Consider the following 15,787-nt stretch of genomic DNA (forward strand, 5'->3'; position numbering starts at 1 on the left):
GAAGAAGAAAAATAAAATGAACCAGTGTCTTCAGAAATGTGTGTCTGTTAAAAAGAGGTTCATAAGGATTTTTTCTTCCTCCACAATCACCAACCATTGTGAGAGTAAACAACAGTCCACTTTCTGACTGAAGCAAAAGTAGACTTCAAAAGGTTCTTCTGATTCAACATAGCAGCTAAATTTCCATTTCCATTTCCTGAACAGGACAGGTTAAAAAAAAGGGAATGTCATGACTTCCTCTGTATGTTAGAATATGAACGACTAAAAATGTTCATGCCCAGTTTAAAGTTAGAATTAAACTGAAAATACCAAAATCTCCCCTCTTCAATCCTGTCACTCAGTGTTGTAAACTGTTTCAAAACAAATTCTACTGTTCAACAGTTCAAGTGTTTCTAATGAAGCTGAATGTTCTCCTCTACTTTCCTCAGTTGTGTTTCTTTCATGTCCTCCTGAGATCAAAGACAGAATTCCAGGTACAAATAAAGACACTATCAAAGCCCCCCTGATGACATCATCATCAATTCTGTCTTTGATCTGGAGGCTCTTGCTTTAATCTTGGCTTTGATCTGACTAATGTTTCCTGACAGGTTGCTGTTTCCACTCCAGAGCAACCAGTAGTTGAACCTATCAGACAAGTCTGATGAACGAAGCTTTTCACTGTCAGTGGAATCACTGGGAAAAGAAACTCCTCCTGTCAGATGAAGGCTTCACAGTGTTGAGGAGGGTTTGTTCAGATGATTCTGGAAGAATAAATCAAAACCTCATCATTGAACATGAACATTAATCACTGATGACTGTTTTAACTGAACCTACTCGATACTGTGGTGCCTGATGAGGAGACAACTTGGGTACAAAGTTGAAGAAGAGGGTTTTTAGAAGGAGATTTAGATGAGATGGTTTCCAAATAAAATCGGTTGTCACAAAGGAAAGTCTGCATTAAAACATTTATCAGTATCACTAAAGGAGGCAGAGGAGGAACAAAACATGTGGCACTCTGAGCAGGAGAGAGGAGAACAAGAGGGAGAAGCCATCATTAGCTTAGCGTGTTTACAAGGCAGAAAGACTGTTGCTACCAGAATGATGGTCTTTTAAACTTCAGCCAAATAAAGCAAGTAGGTATTAATTTTTGGTGGGTAATTAGTCAATGAAATAAGGAATTAGCAGGGAGGATCACACTTTAGCTAGCACAATGAAGCAAGGCTCTACGTTCAGCAACACAGAAAAAGGACTTGAGGTCACACGCTTCCTGCAACCAAGGTCAAAAATCCAGGACGGACGAATGGGAGGACAACAAAGACAAAGACACAAGAAACAGAGACAATAACCTTAAACTCCATAACAACCATAACAAATATAACCATACAGAACAGATAGAACAAATATAACAAGCATTAAAGCATTAAAAAATATGTCACCTCTGGTCAAATACCCTGATTTGCATTTGTGTCTGTCAGCATTTTCATTTTCATGTTAAAGCCTCAAGAATGAGGGGAGGGGTCAGGGGCAGTTTTCTGTGTTGTCTGCAAACTGAATTAAAGGAAACCTGAACTTCCACTCTCAATGTATCCAATTGATGAATAATTGTTTGATCTATACATAGATAACTTGTAGTTATTGCACACACACACACACACACACACACACACACACACACACACACATTTTGTGAAACAACTCAGGAGTCATCAGGTTTTTTTACTCAGAGGGATTCATTCATGATAAATGAGCATGGAGGAGACCCAGTAATCATCAACACAAGCGTCACATGAGCAGGTCACCACCCACTGTCACTGATTGGTTCTTGTAAGAATCACTCCTCACGCCATCAGGAGGTCATTTTTTGTCCTGCCCTGTCTCAACTGTTGGAGCACAACTACAGCCTGAACTCTGCCACTACCTTATCCCTCCCTAACAACCTCATACAGACCCACTATCTGGACTAGCCTGACCCCCCTGACCCTCATCAGTCACTCATAGTGCCTCCCACCGGAGGGAATAGGAGCATCTGTGAGCTCTGACTGTTGGGATGCACATCCATGTGATGGAAGAGCTGTTTTAAACAGGGAATCATTTGACCTCTTGACCTGTGTGGGCAGGTACAGAGGGACGATTCCATCATGAACAATAATATTACTAAACAAATGGGTCTTTAGCTTCTTTCTAAAGGTGTCCACAGCGTCCTCATGTCCAGTGGGAGAGCGTTCCAGAGTCTAGGAGCTGCAACCTGGAAGGTTCCCTCTCCTTCAGTGAGGCTGAATCCCTGTGGTCAGGGAGGATAAGGGACCCCACAGGTATCACTAAAGTGCTTTAGACTGCAAAGCACTCAGCTGATCAAGCTGGGATCAACTGCTGTGGTGATCAAGGTATCAACATATATAACAAACAAAGAAAACAAAGTTGAGGAAAAGCACACAAAGAAAAAACTATGAACATGAACAGAGCATCTTCAACACCAGATGTCACACGGCTCAGTAGACCTCTGGTTTGACCCCTAGCAGGTCCAGTCTCCAGGGTGCCCCCATCATTCTGCTTTTCAGTTGCAGGACATGCAGCAGAATCCCATCGCTCCTCTGCAGAAGAACATATGAGAGCATCTGCTTGCTCTTCTCTGGCTGGACGTAGGGGAGAGTCTGCTTGCTCTTCTCTGGCTGGACGTAGGGGAGAGTCTGTTTGCTCTTCTCTGGCTGGACGTAGGGGAGAGTCTGTTTGCTCTTCTCTGGCTGGACGTAGGGGAGAGTCTGTTTGCTCTTCTCTGGCTGGACGTAGGGGAGAGTCTGCTTGCTATTCTCTGGCTGGACGTAGGGGAGAGTCTGTTTGCTCTTCTCTGGCTGGACGTAGGGGAGAGTCTGCTTGCTCTTCTCTGGCTGGACGTAGGGGAGAGTCTGCTTGCTCTTCTCTGGCTGGACGTAGGGGAGAGTCTGTTTGCTCTACTCTGGCTGGACGTAGGAGAGAGTCTGCTTGCTCTTCTCTGGCTGGACGAAGGGGAGAGTCTGTTTGCTCTTCTCTGGCTGGACGTAGGGGAGAGTCTGTTTGCTCTTCAGAAGTTTGCTGGACCTTCAATTGAAGGTCATGATTTTCCTCTTTCAAACAGCTTTTTAAATCATGAAAATTTCCCAGGATTTCCCTCTGAGCACTGCTCCTTTTCTTCTTTTGTGTTCTCACTGCACATAGAAGACTCTGATCTTCACCATTCAGACTGTCACACTTTGTGGGGTCCTGGTCCTTCCTTGATTCGAGGTGGGCCAACTCAGCAGTGAAGGTCTCTGTCTCCTGAGATGCAGTAGAAACTCGTCTCCTCAAACATCCATTTTCTGCCTGTCTCTCCTCACTCTGGGATCTCAGCTGTTCAAGAGTCATCTTCTTCTCAGTGAGTTCTTCTCTCATTTTGTTCTTCTCTGCCTGGATGGAGTTGAGCTCACACTTGAGGTCACACTTCTCCTTGTAAACCATCTTCACCTCAAGCTGAAGATTGTGGACTTGTGTGTTCAGGTCTCTGATCTGAGCCTGGTTCTCCTCCCTCACAGATTCAAGGTTGCCCACCATGGCAGACATGTTCTCTACCAGCTGATATGCAATGATCTTCTCTTGTCCAAGACTAGAAACCTGTCCCCACAAATTCTGGTTTTCTGTCCATCTCTTGTCACACAGAGACTGAAGCTGATCAAGTGCACTTTTCTTCTCAGTCAGGTCTTCCTCAAGACATTTCATCTCCACCTGTTCACTCTCCCTCAGAGACTGAACGTGGGTCAGCTCTTTTCTGAGCTCATTGTTCTCTCCATCAACCTTCCTCCCCTCACACTGAAGACTGTGGACTGTTGCGTTCAGATCTTCTGTCTGAGTCTGGTTCTTGTCCTGGACCGTTTGGAGGTTGGCCACCACAGCAGTGAGGTTCTGTAGCTCCTGGATTGCTCTTTTATTCTCATGTTCAAGAGTAGAAACTTGTTCCCTCAAATTCTGGTTTTCTGCCTGTGTGTTGTCACTCAGAGACTGAAGCTGCTCAAGTGCAGCTTTCTTCTCAGTCAGGTCCTCCTGCTCTGTCAGCCTTAGAGATGGAGGAGCAGGATCACATTGACCAGGATCATTCAGTGGATAAATACAGCTCCTACTGAGATCCACCAGATCTCTGAATGCTCCAACTATACAATCCAATGGAGTCATAGCCTTCTGTCCTGGGTTGATCTGAAGATCTTGAGCCAGACTAAATCTCCTGGAACTGTGAAGTCTTTAAAGACCAAAACTGCCCCATAAATGTGGAGTCTGGATTCTTTTCTAGAATGAGACGGCAGTGACAGTCCTGCAGAGTGACATCACTGACATGAATGGATGACTTCAGTCACATGACTGATGACTTCAGTCACATGACTGGATGACAGTGTAGATGCCAATGTAGAGGTTGGGGAAATAGTCTCTGAGAATCCAGCTTGAAGCCACACCCTCCTTGTTCTTCAAAAACCCAAACAGCGACCATCAGTCTCCCTCCAATCCTGTACTTGGGTTCAGTGTTGCTGTTCCATTTTGCAGCAGTAGGTGTCGCTGTGATCCCAGGTTCAGTTCAAGAGTCCCAACTCCAGCTCATGTTGGTGACCTCAGTGGCAGGTAAAATGGTGCTTCAGTGGATCATGTGATCAACTCATGTGTGTCCTCACTGCTCCACAGGTCTGTCAAATGTTCTGTAAAATAGTTGGACCCAGCAGAGCTGCTAGATTAGGAGTTGATGGAGTCGTTGAAGCCCTGATTTCTGGGTCTCACAGTCTTTTTTCTTGGCTCCACCCACACAGGGCAGGAGAACATCCTCATAGAGAGTCAGTATTTTTCCATGTTTAACCAAATCAGCTCTCATTGGTTAAGAACAGGTGAGTTAGTGAGTGTGGTTCGTTCTAATCTGATGTCCAAGCTGCAGGGAACAGCAAAGCCAAACAGTACAGAAGCCTTTCAGCATTCATGCAGACTGGAAAGAGGCTGAAATGCTCCCTGCTTCTGGAAGGAGCAGAGATGGAGCCAGAAAAAACACAGAATTTACCCAGACTCTGATTTGAACTAGCAAGAGACTCAAGCTGGTCATGAACAGGCACTGGCATGGTATGACAGGCAGGGCAGGGGGGGACAGCAAGAAGGCAAGCGCCCCGGTGTGGAGGGGTTGGCCAGCTACCACAGCTGGGCTTTAGAAAGTGCAGATAGGATTGAATCGGCGGGGCACACTCATCAGAATAGGCAATCTAACAGCGCACCAGCCAGACCTCCTGACCAAAGACTAATATTCAGATTGTCTAACAGGAGCTGGCTGCAACAGATGCGCGAACCAGAGGGAGGAAACCACGGCGTTTCACTGCTTTACATTTAGAATCTCACGCCAAGCCGGAAAAGCAGGTCCTGAATCAGTCACGTGGTCACTGCCGGCTGAAGAGGCTTCGGACGTCACCACATACGTCATCAATACGCGCTTCACAAAACGACAAGAAGACGCGGGAAGCTTTGAACACAACAAGGAAAGAAGGAGAAGTCCGTGAACCCCCGGCCTCGGTCTTTGTCTCCTGAAGGCTGAGTGGCGCCGGTAGAACCTCAACATGTGCGCCGCGCAGCTGCTGCGGGTGTCGGTCCAGGAGCGGATCCTCGCCGCCGCTGAAGACTTCCTGCTGCAGCTGGGAGAAGGAGACTCAGCGGCTGGAGTCCCGGTGCTGAGAGCGCTGCTCACCGAGCGGCTGGCGGCGGCCGCGGAGCAGATCGTGGCTCTGCTGGAGGAAACCGTGGCGGAGTACGAGCGGGAGAACCGCCGGCAGAGGTTGCTGCTCGATGCCGTGCTGAAGCCCCGAGTCAGGCTGGACAGAGCAGGTGAGTCCCCCCAGGGACCTGCTGCATTGTTCCCAACATAAAGGGAGGTTTTAGTAGCTCAGGAAACAAAGTCCAGGAATTCTAGCTGGAGCTTCATCAGACCAAGTGGTCCAGACCAGCTGGAAAAACCCCTGAGACAAAGTCAAAGAGCAGGCAGCACAATGTTGGTGGGACTGGTTCTGATGATGGAGCTCCATTCTACCACCATCATGGATCAGAGACATGAGGAAAGCTGTGGAGCAGCTGAAGGTGGTTGCTGCCAGGCTGAAGACCACCAGACACATCAGGAGGACCAGGATGGTGATGCTGAAAGAGCAGCACAGGACTCAGTCAGCACACACACACACACACACACACACGTGTCAGCAGTCTCTCTGTCTCCTGCAGCAAGTCACATGATATCCAAATGAGTCCCGTCAGAATGAACCAATGTTACAGTCGATTTAGGGGACAAAATCCAAAGGCAAACCTCCTGCAGACACCAGTGAAGCTCTGTTGTTTCATTTCAATGCAGTTTCAGTCCAGATCAGTGAGTCCAGAGCTGCTAGCTTGACAGCTAAACACGGAGCTTCACAACACTCAGCAGGACCCTGGCTGGAGTCGTTCTGCCAGCTTGAAGTGACGTCACTCATGCAGCTCTTTGAGTGTCTCAGTGGTTCAGACCTCCAGTGCTCCAACATGAACAGGAACTTTGAAGACCATCAACCATTCATCAACAGTACAGAACAATGAGAAGAGTTTCCACTTCAGGCCATCACACTGTTACTACTACAATATTACAGTATTAGAGGTTTAGAAAGTTCACCAAATTAAGAGTAAAATGATATCAGAGGCATTGACTCAGCTACATGTAGAATACAAATGCAGAGCCAGAAAACCTGGAGAGAACCCACGTAGGAACAGGGAGAACATGCAGACTCACACAGAAAGATCCTGTGCCTGAGCCGGGGCTAGAACCCAGAACCTTGTTGCTGTGAGGTGACAGGTTGAACCACTGCACCACTGTGCCTCCTATAATAGAAACTATACAGGCCTTTTAAAAAGTTATTTTTGTTCCCTGCCCAGCCGGCCTGGGCTGGACCGGCCATTCAAGAATTGTCCCACTTTTTCCAGTGGCCAGGACATCCCTGGACCCCACACACTGACCAGGACACTGGGAGGCGGCACTCATGCTAATGCTAGCCAGCAAGTGTCTCTGGTCTTGTTGTGTCTGTAATGCGGGTCATTGTGTTCCAAATGAGCAGGAATGTTAAAACATAGAAGATTTTAATAGCTGACGGCTATTTGGTGTTGTTAGAGTGGATAAACCTCACCTTGTGATTATGAATGGACAAAAACATTCAGTGATGGGGACCTATGACCTTTGACCTGGGTGACACAACGTTGATCCCAGCATCTGAAGCCAGCGTTTCTATTCCCAGTTTGCTGACTGGTTGTCAGTAGCAGGATGTCTCTTTTCATTGAGTTGATTTCTGTTTCTGAGAAATTGAATCAAGAATTGTCCCACTTTTCCCAGTGGAGAGGACGTCACTGGACCCCACACACTGACCAGGACACTGGGAGGCGGTACTCCTGCTAATGCTAGCCAGCAAGTGTCTCCTGTCTTGTTGTGTCCATAATCTGGGTCCTTGTGTTCTGACTGAGCAGGAGTGGAACAACATGGAAGTGTTTAATAGTTGATGGTGATTTGGTGTTTTTAGAACCGTGAAACCTCACCAGGCTCAGGACCTGCTGGGTGCCATCTTGGCTGCTTCCTGATCAACATGTAGGTGGCGCCGTCAGGTTTCTGGGATGCATCCCTGCCGCCGCCATCTTGCTGAGACCCTCCAACCTGTTCACTGGATTGCTACTGCTTTGGGTATTTGTGTGGGAGAGAAACACCAATACTAAGTAACAGGGGTGGAATCATTGACTCTCTCACGATTCGATTCCGATTTTTGTCCAGTTTGCTGACTGGACACATTAACATTCCAACTCGTGAATGTGATTATGAATGGACCAAAACCATTCAGTAGAGGGGACCAGTGACCTTTGACCTGGGTGACACAACGTTGATCCAAGCATCTGAAGCCAGCGTTTCTGTTCCCACTTTGCTGACTGGTCGTCAGTAGCAGGACGTCTCTTTTCATTGAGTTGATTTCTGTTTCTGTCTGTTGCTCCGCTGTTTCAGAGTCAAATGAAGAGATTTCTGATGTTGCTGTTTGTGTCCTGCAGATGTGGAGCAGCTGCTGGTGATTAAAGAAGAGGTTCCCCCTGAGCTGCAGCACCCAGAGCCCCCCCACATTAAAGAGGAGTGGGAGGAGCTCTGGACCAGTGAGGAGGGAGCGCAGCTTCAAGGGCAGGAGGAGGCTGATATCACCACGTTCCCCTTCACTCTGGTCCCTGTGAAGAGTGAAGGGGACGAAGAGAAACCTCAGTTCCCACAGCTTCATCAGAGTCAAACTGAGGAGAACTTGAAAGAAGAGTCTCTGAGCAGCAGCCCAGTTCATCCTCTGAAAACAGAAGCTGATGGAGAAGAGTGTGGAGGACCAGGACCAGAACCAGCCAGCAAGGTAGATCCAGATCCATTTGTACAACCTGAGACTGACGACCAGATGTCAGACTCTTCTGAAGCTGAGACTGAAGTCAGTGAGGATGATTGGGTCAGACCTGATAACACGGCCACCTCTGAGCACAAGGAACCCCTTGGCTCAAGGAGGAATTTGTTTCAGAAACTGAGCCCAGGACAGGAAGTGAGTCATTGCAGCTCAAAAGAGCAAAAAGTAAAGACTGAAGGAGAATCAGAGATCATCAGGAACGTGACCTTTGGTCCTTCTGAATCTGAGGCAGAAGTCAGTGAGGATGAGCGTCCCTTTAGGTGCTCAACATGCAGTAAAGGTTTTAGTTACAGAAGGAGTTTGGATGTACACATGAGAACACACACTGGGGAGAAACCATTCCCTTGCTCAGTTTGTGGCAGAAGATACTCAGAAAAGGGTAATTTGAGAAGACACATGAGAACACACACTGGGGAGAAACCATTCCCCTGCTCAGTTTGTGGAAAAAGATGGTCAGACAGTGGAAATCTGAAAAAGCACATGAGAACGCACACTGGGGAGAAACCATTCCCCTGCTCACTTTGTGCTAAAAGATTCTTGATAAAGGCACAACTGAAAAATCACATAAGAACGCACACTGGGGAGAAACCATTCCCCTGCTCAGTTTGTGCTAAAAGATTCTCGGTAAAGGGACACCTGAAAAGACACATAAGAATGCACAGTGGGGCAAAACCATTTGTCCAAACATGACACTGAAGCCGTGACAAAAGAGTGGGAGACGCAGGTTGAAAGCCAATAATGAATGTCCATCCATCGTCATCTTCTGCTTATTCCTACACATTAAGGGTCGCAGGGGGGCTGGAGCCTATCCCAGCGTCAACAGGCGAGAGGCGGGGTACACCCTGGACAGGTTGCCAGTCCATCGCAGGGCCAACATAGAGAGACGAACAACCATTCACACTCACATTCATACCTATGGTCAATTTAGAGAATCCAATCAGCCTCGTCCCCAATTGCATGTTTTTGGACTGTGGGAAGAAGCCGGAGTACCAGAGAGAACCCACGCAGACACGGGGAGAACATGCAAACTCCACACAGAAAGATCCCATGCCCGAGCCGGGACTCGAACCCGGAACCCTCTTGGTGTGAGGCCACAGTGCTAACCACTGCACCACCGTGCAGCCCCAATAATGAATGTATTTAACAAAAAAAAAAAAACCACAACAATAAATCAAAAATGGGCCCAGGTGCTTCCAACTAGGAGGAATGAACAGCTCCCCACCCTCCAGATACCTGCTGCAACACAGGAAACATCATGAAAGACACAAGATTCTGCGTGACTTTTCTGTTAAACCTGTGTTGAGAGCTAATTTGCAGTATGCAACCAAACCAGGTTACTTTTGGATGCTGCAAAAATACATCCCTGCAATTCTTCAAAAATAATTAATAATAAAAGAACAAACATTTGGTTTGTTTAGCACTGGAATTGTCCTTTAAGAGCTTCACAAGCTGGGAGAAGGATTTTAAACACTACTCTGGATTTTACTGGAGGCCAGTGCAGCGAAGCTAAGATTTGCGTGATGTGCTCTCTCTCCCTAGTTTCTTGTCTATGCTTCTTTTCTATGCTTTATGCTTTATTTCTATGCGTGCACCTGCATTGTGGACCAGCTGCAGAGTCTTCAACCACTTGTTAGTACAGCCTGATAATAAAGTAAATAAAAATATATGATAATAAAGAGTTACAATCGAGCAGTGACATCACTAGATAATGTGTCTCTAAGGGATTTTGGGCCAAGCACAGGAACTTCTGTCTTATCAGAGTTGAACAGTAACAAGTTATAAGTCATCCAGGCCTTCACGTCTGGAATGCATGGTTGTAGTTTGGATAACTGTTGGCCTTCATCCAGCTTTATTGATAAATATAATTGAGTATCATCTGTGAAACAATGGAAATGTATGTAGTGTTTTTGAATAATATGACCTAAAGGAAACTCAAATAAAGTGGAGTATCGCCCCAGCACTGAACCTTGAGGAACACCATGTTTAACTTTGGTTTGCATGGAAGATTTATCGTTAATGAGTAGGGCTGGGTTAAAAAAATCGATTTAATCCATTTGAATCAATTTTCCTTTTCATGGTTTGATATTGATTCATAAAACCCACAGATCGATTCCTAACTCACAGAGAACAGCCTGTGTATCAACTCTGGCAGTCTCGCGTGATCAGCGTTTGGCGCCAGTTTTAATGGAATTTGATCTCGCGAGAATTTACTACCAGTCAAGCAAACATGGCGGAAGGAAGCACAACCCTGAAGGCACCCCTGATGAGATTAAAGGCCGATGTTTGGGTGCACTTTTGTTTTAAGGACGGAGAAAACGACGACTTGAGGGGGGGGGGCAATATGCAACCTGTGCAACGGGATGGTAAAGTACTGTGGGAATACGACAAATCTCCACTTGTCAAGACATCACCCAGCAGAAAACCAGTCGACACGGCTCAAACAACGCAGCCTGGAGCAGGTATAAGATAACCGAGGCTGACGCAGTTTTTATATGCAAAGACATTCGACCTTACAGCGTCGGGGAAACGACCGTTTCCGAGGTCTCATAAAACCTTTGGAGCCGCGCTACATTTTGCCGACTTGCAAACACCTAAGTGAAGTGACAATACCAAACATGAACGCAAGCTTAAAACAAAGCATCGAAACTTCGCTTCAGTCAGCAGAGAACGTAGCATTGACTTGTGATTGTTAGACGTCAAGAGCAACAGATTCATATCTGACCATTACAGCTCACTACATTAGTGACTGGGTCCTCGCATGCCATGTTCTTCAAACCAGAGCCGTGGAAACCAGCCACACAGCGAGAAAACTCAGTGAACTGTTATTCAGTGCAATAGGCGAGTGGAAGCTTAGGAACAAGGTGCCAGCCATCGAAACTGACAATGCAGCAAATATTGTCCGCGCTGCGGAGATGACGGGCTTGTTGCACATTGGTTGCTTTGCACACCTTCTTAATTTAAGTCCCTACAGCTGCACGCTTGCTCGGCAGAGTCAGACGCATCGCTGCATTTTTTCACCGTAGCTCTACGGCGAGCCGCATCCTCAGAGAGAAGCAAAGGGTGCTGGAGCTTCCTGAGCACAAGATGGTGATTGACGTGGTGACACGTTGGAATAGCTCACTGGAGATGCTGGACCGTTTCCTCCAGCAGCAACCAGCCATCTCAGCAGCTCTGCTGTCACCTGAAGTACGCAGAAACGAGAAAGATGTCTGCACGTTGACAGTAGTGGACGAAAGAGTAGCAGAGGATGTGGTCAAAGCCCTTCAGCCACTGAAAGCAGCCACTCTTGCCACGTCTGAGGAAAAATCCCCGACTCTGTCCATCATTGCACCCTTGCATGCACAACTGTTGGAAGAGATGCTTTGTGTCCCCCAGGATTCAACAGTCATCAAAGAGGTCAGGACAGCAGCAGACAACAACCTCAATTCAAGGTAAGCTTAAAAAGTATGTAGGTGAATGCGTGTGTATTCATGCACGTTAATTTCCAATTAAATTATATTTAAGTGATCAAATATATCTTTTCAAGGTTCGTGCCTTGAAGGACAGGCTCTATGTTGCTTCAGCGTCAGACCCTCGTTTCAAGGCTCTGCCTTTCTTGTCTGATGAGGCCTGGAACCACACATTCTCCCGACTGGTGACTGAAGCTTCTGTTGTGGCACAGGCGGAGGCTTCTAATGTAAGTTATTGACACCAAAAAAAACGTATTTCCTACAGTTTTTGTACTTTACTGTATTCAACTCAAATTTAATTTGTCTTCATTATTTTAATATTAAGCAGTTGTATTTTGAATTGTGTTCCAAGTGACTTTCCAGATCATTTTCTTGCTATTTTCAAACAGCAAACATCTGCTTTTGGTGGAAAAGAAGAAGCTGTGCCTGATCCCGTTGAAGATGTTGCTCCACCAAAGAGACCAAAGGAATCCTCTGCGCTGATGTCTCTCCTAGGGTCAGCCTACATGCGGAAAGAGACAGTTACACAGAAAACTGTATTTGAAAAGGCCCAGGATGAAATCAAAATATACAGGGAAGTAACACCCATTCCACTCTCTGAGAATCCTCTCAACTGGTTGAGAACACATGCAAAGCAGGATCCCCTATTGGCCCACCAAGTAAAACGGTACCTTTGTGTACCTGGTACCAGTGTCCCGTCCGAGCGGGTTTTTTCCACCACTGGGGATGTTGTGACGGCAAAAAGGAGCTGCCTTACTCCTCAACATGTTGATCAACTCCTTTTCATGCAGAAAAATCTTACTCTCTCCAACAAGTAAGAAAAGGGATGACAGGTCTTGAAGTTTTATGGACTTAGGTTTGTGATTATTGTTCAGAAGTTTGCAAGATCTTTTTCATTCGTGTGTCAAGAAAACCCTTTAAGGAGTAATTCAGAGCTGTTTAGACTTGTAAATACTTTTCTTTTTTGCATGAATGAAAAACAAACCAAACCCAAACAGGAAGTTCAGAATGCCTGGAAAACAAGATGGAATGTCACCACTTGTCTGATGGTGTTTTTCAGTTTACATTGTATGTTTCAAATATACATATACATAATTTACATTGTCTATCTTGTAATTTATTTTAATTTGATTTATATTCATTCATTTTTTTGTGTTGTCAGTCACTTGGTCAGGTTTAAATAAATAAATAAATGGATATCGAATTGAATCGTGAACTGAATTGAATCGGACCTCGGAAAATCGAATCAAATCGATTAGGAAAATCTGAATCGATACTCAGCCCTACTGACTGGTATTTGTTGTTAAACTGGACAGTTTGTCTGTTGAAGCTCTTTAAGTTGATCTGGTTGGACACAAATCTTAGCCACTAAGATGCAGCAGCAGAAGAAGCTGTCATCTACCCTGACAGTCAGAGCATCAAGTCAAGGAAACATCACCATCTTGTAGTTCCAAACCTTCACCTGTCAGATTCAGCTACTTCTTATTGTGGGACTTTAACTTTGAACACAAACAGTGTCTAGACGCACGATGGCCCAAAAACGGCCCGCATCCCGATTGCAGATCAGCAACACAACAGACCCAGGATTGGTCCAGTTCTGATTTTACTTTAGTATTTGGCACCTTCGGATGTTCGGACCGAATCCAGTTAGTTCCACACATTGTTATTTCACCTTGGATTTTGGAGCTTTCGGGTTAAAACCTGTATTTCATGTGTGGGCCACAACCGTCATGTGTGCACCACAGCCGGATCAGGAAGCTTTCAAACGGATCTGGCCCAAAGACTCCTGCTATCTGGGCAGTGTAGATGCCAATGTAGTGGTTGGGGAAATAATCTCTGAGAATCCAACTTGAAGGTCCTGCTAAGTGTTGTGATGCTCAAATGTTCTGTAAAATAGTTGGACCCTCAGCAGAGATGCTAGATTAGGAGTTGATGGGAGATACCAGTGTCCAAAGTCCAGGCTTGAACCTGGTTTGTGCCAGTTATTTGTCAAGCTTGCAGCGATTCTTTCCTTTTCACATCGCCGTGTCTCCTGATGACTCAGGACCAGTTGATGTCCATTTACCTGTCATGGTGACAGAGAACTTTCTCCAGCTCAACCAGGACAAAACTGAGGTCTTAATTGAAGGTGGTGGCAGCGTTGTTAGGGCCTGAGCCTCCTCCCAACCAGCCACAGCCAAGTAGCAGGAGTTGGCCATAGAAAAATCCAATTCCTCTTTCAAAGTCCGTCAGAGACCTGCTGGAGGCTCCACCGAGATTTGAACTCGGATCACTGGATTCAAAGTCCAGAGTGCTAACCATTACACCATGGAACCAGTCTAAAAAAAAAGACATGAGTGAGAAAAATTATGGCGCTTATCATGTAGGAGGGACTGCAGTGGTTGTCTGGTTTTAATTTTCACAAACATCCATCCATTCATCCATTGTCTTCCGCTCATTCCTGTTAATGGTTGCAGACTCCTTTTTCATAGCTGGAACCTTCCTCTTGTGTCAGCTTCATGTTCCCATCTCTATGTTAACGGTCAGTTTTGACTCAAGTCTTCAATCAGCTGTCAAATAAACTAAAACAATTTTCTGTCATGGTTCAGGTTAACAAAATCCTCATCAACTTCTCTGGTCCAATCACATTTATGTTGGCACACAGAGAACAGATCCAGAGTCAGAGCTGAGACTTCAGTCTGACCACCTTAAGCTGGAGGAGAAGAAGCCCTGATTTCTGGGTCTCACAGTCTTTTTACTCTCTTGGCTCCACCCACACAGGGCAGGAGAACATCCTCATAGTGAGTCAGTATTTTTCCATGTTTAACCCAATCAGCTCTCAGTGGTTAAGAACAGGTGAGTTCGTGAGTGTGGTTCGTTCTAATCTGATGTCCAAGCTGCAGGGAACAGCAAAGCCAAACAGTACAGAAGCCTTTCAGCATTCATGCAGACTGGAAAGAGGCTGAAATGCTCCCTGCTTCTGGAAGGAGCAGAGATGGAGCCAGAAAAAACACAGAATTTACCCAGACTCTGATTTGAACTAGCAAGAGACTCAAGCTGGTCATGAAGTATGATTGGCTGCCTCTTCGTGATGTCATTCACACACACCTGTATAATCAGGATGTGAGCTGAGGGGTGGAGATCGATGAGTCCTGGAGACGTTCAATAATGTCCACAACTTTGGCACCAGGAAGACAGCAGGTGATGGCACCTGGGAGTTCAACAGACCTGATGATTGAACCACCAACCACAAGGATTTCAGCCTCCATTGTAAACAGAGAGTTTAGATGAGAGAGAACCTGCTGTCAGCCTCACCAGTCAGGGCAGTGGCAGAGGCAGCAGAGTCGAATGAAGCAGGACCACCTGGCAGGTCTCAGCTGGAGGTGATGACATCACTGGCCTCAGTCCTCACCAGTGCTCTGCCTAGCAACAGGGACGATGGAGAGAAACCAGTAGAAGCGCTCTGAGAGTTGGAGACAGCAGGAGAGAGACCACGACAGAGTCACCCATGGGAAACTGTTGGATCCACTCAGGACCGGCTGGACAGACACAGATCAAAGACAGAATTGATGATGATGTCATCACGAGGCTTTGATAGTGTCTTTATATGTACCTAGAATTCTGTCTTTGATGTCAGGAGGACATGAAAGAAACCCAATTGAGGAAAGTAGAGGAGAACATTCAGCTTCATTAGAAACTCTTGAACTGTTGAACAGTAGAATTTGTTTGAAACAGTTTACAACACTGAGAGACAGGATTGAAGAGGGGAGATTTTTCTACTTTAAATTTAATTCTAACTTTAAACTGGGGATGAACATTTTTAGTAGTTCATATACTAACATACAGAGGAAGTCATGTCATTCCCTTTTTAAAAAAAGAAAAACATGTGAAGCTCCTCCCCCCAGCTCCAGATGGACAGACAGACATGAGAGT

General features: G+C 46.0%; 1 non-coding gene across 1 annotated transcript; it reads right to left on the reverse strand.

The window, feature by feature from the left end:
* Positions 1–14,118: 14,118 nt before the first annotated feature.
* trnaq-uug (transfer RNA glutamine (anticodon UUG)) lies at positions 14,119–14,190 on the reverse strand. Its single transcript has one exon. It is a non-coding gene; the product is annotated as a tRNA-Gln (tRNA).
* Between the last annotated feature and the right edge of the window lie 1,597 nt (positions 14,191–15,787).

Source organism: Aulostomus chinensis, chromosome 1, assembly GCF_037954235.1.
Source record: "Aulostomus chinensis isolate RoL2024-O1b breed Wild chromosome 1, RoL_Achi_v1.0, whole genome shotgun sequence".
Taxonomy (NCBI): Eukaryota; Metazoa; Chordata; class Actinopteri; order Syngnathiformes; family Aulostomidae; genus Aulostomus; species Aulostomus chinensis.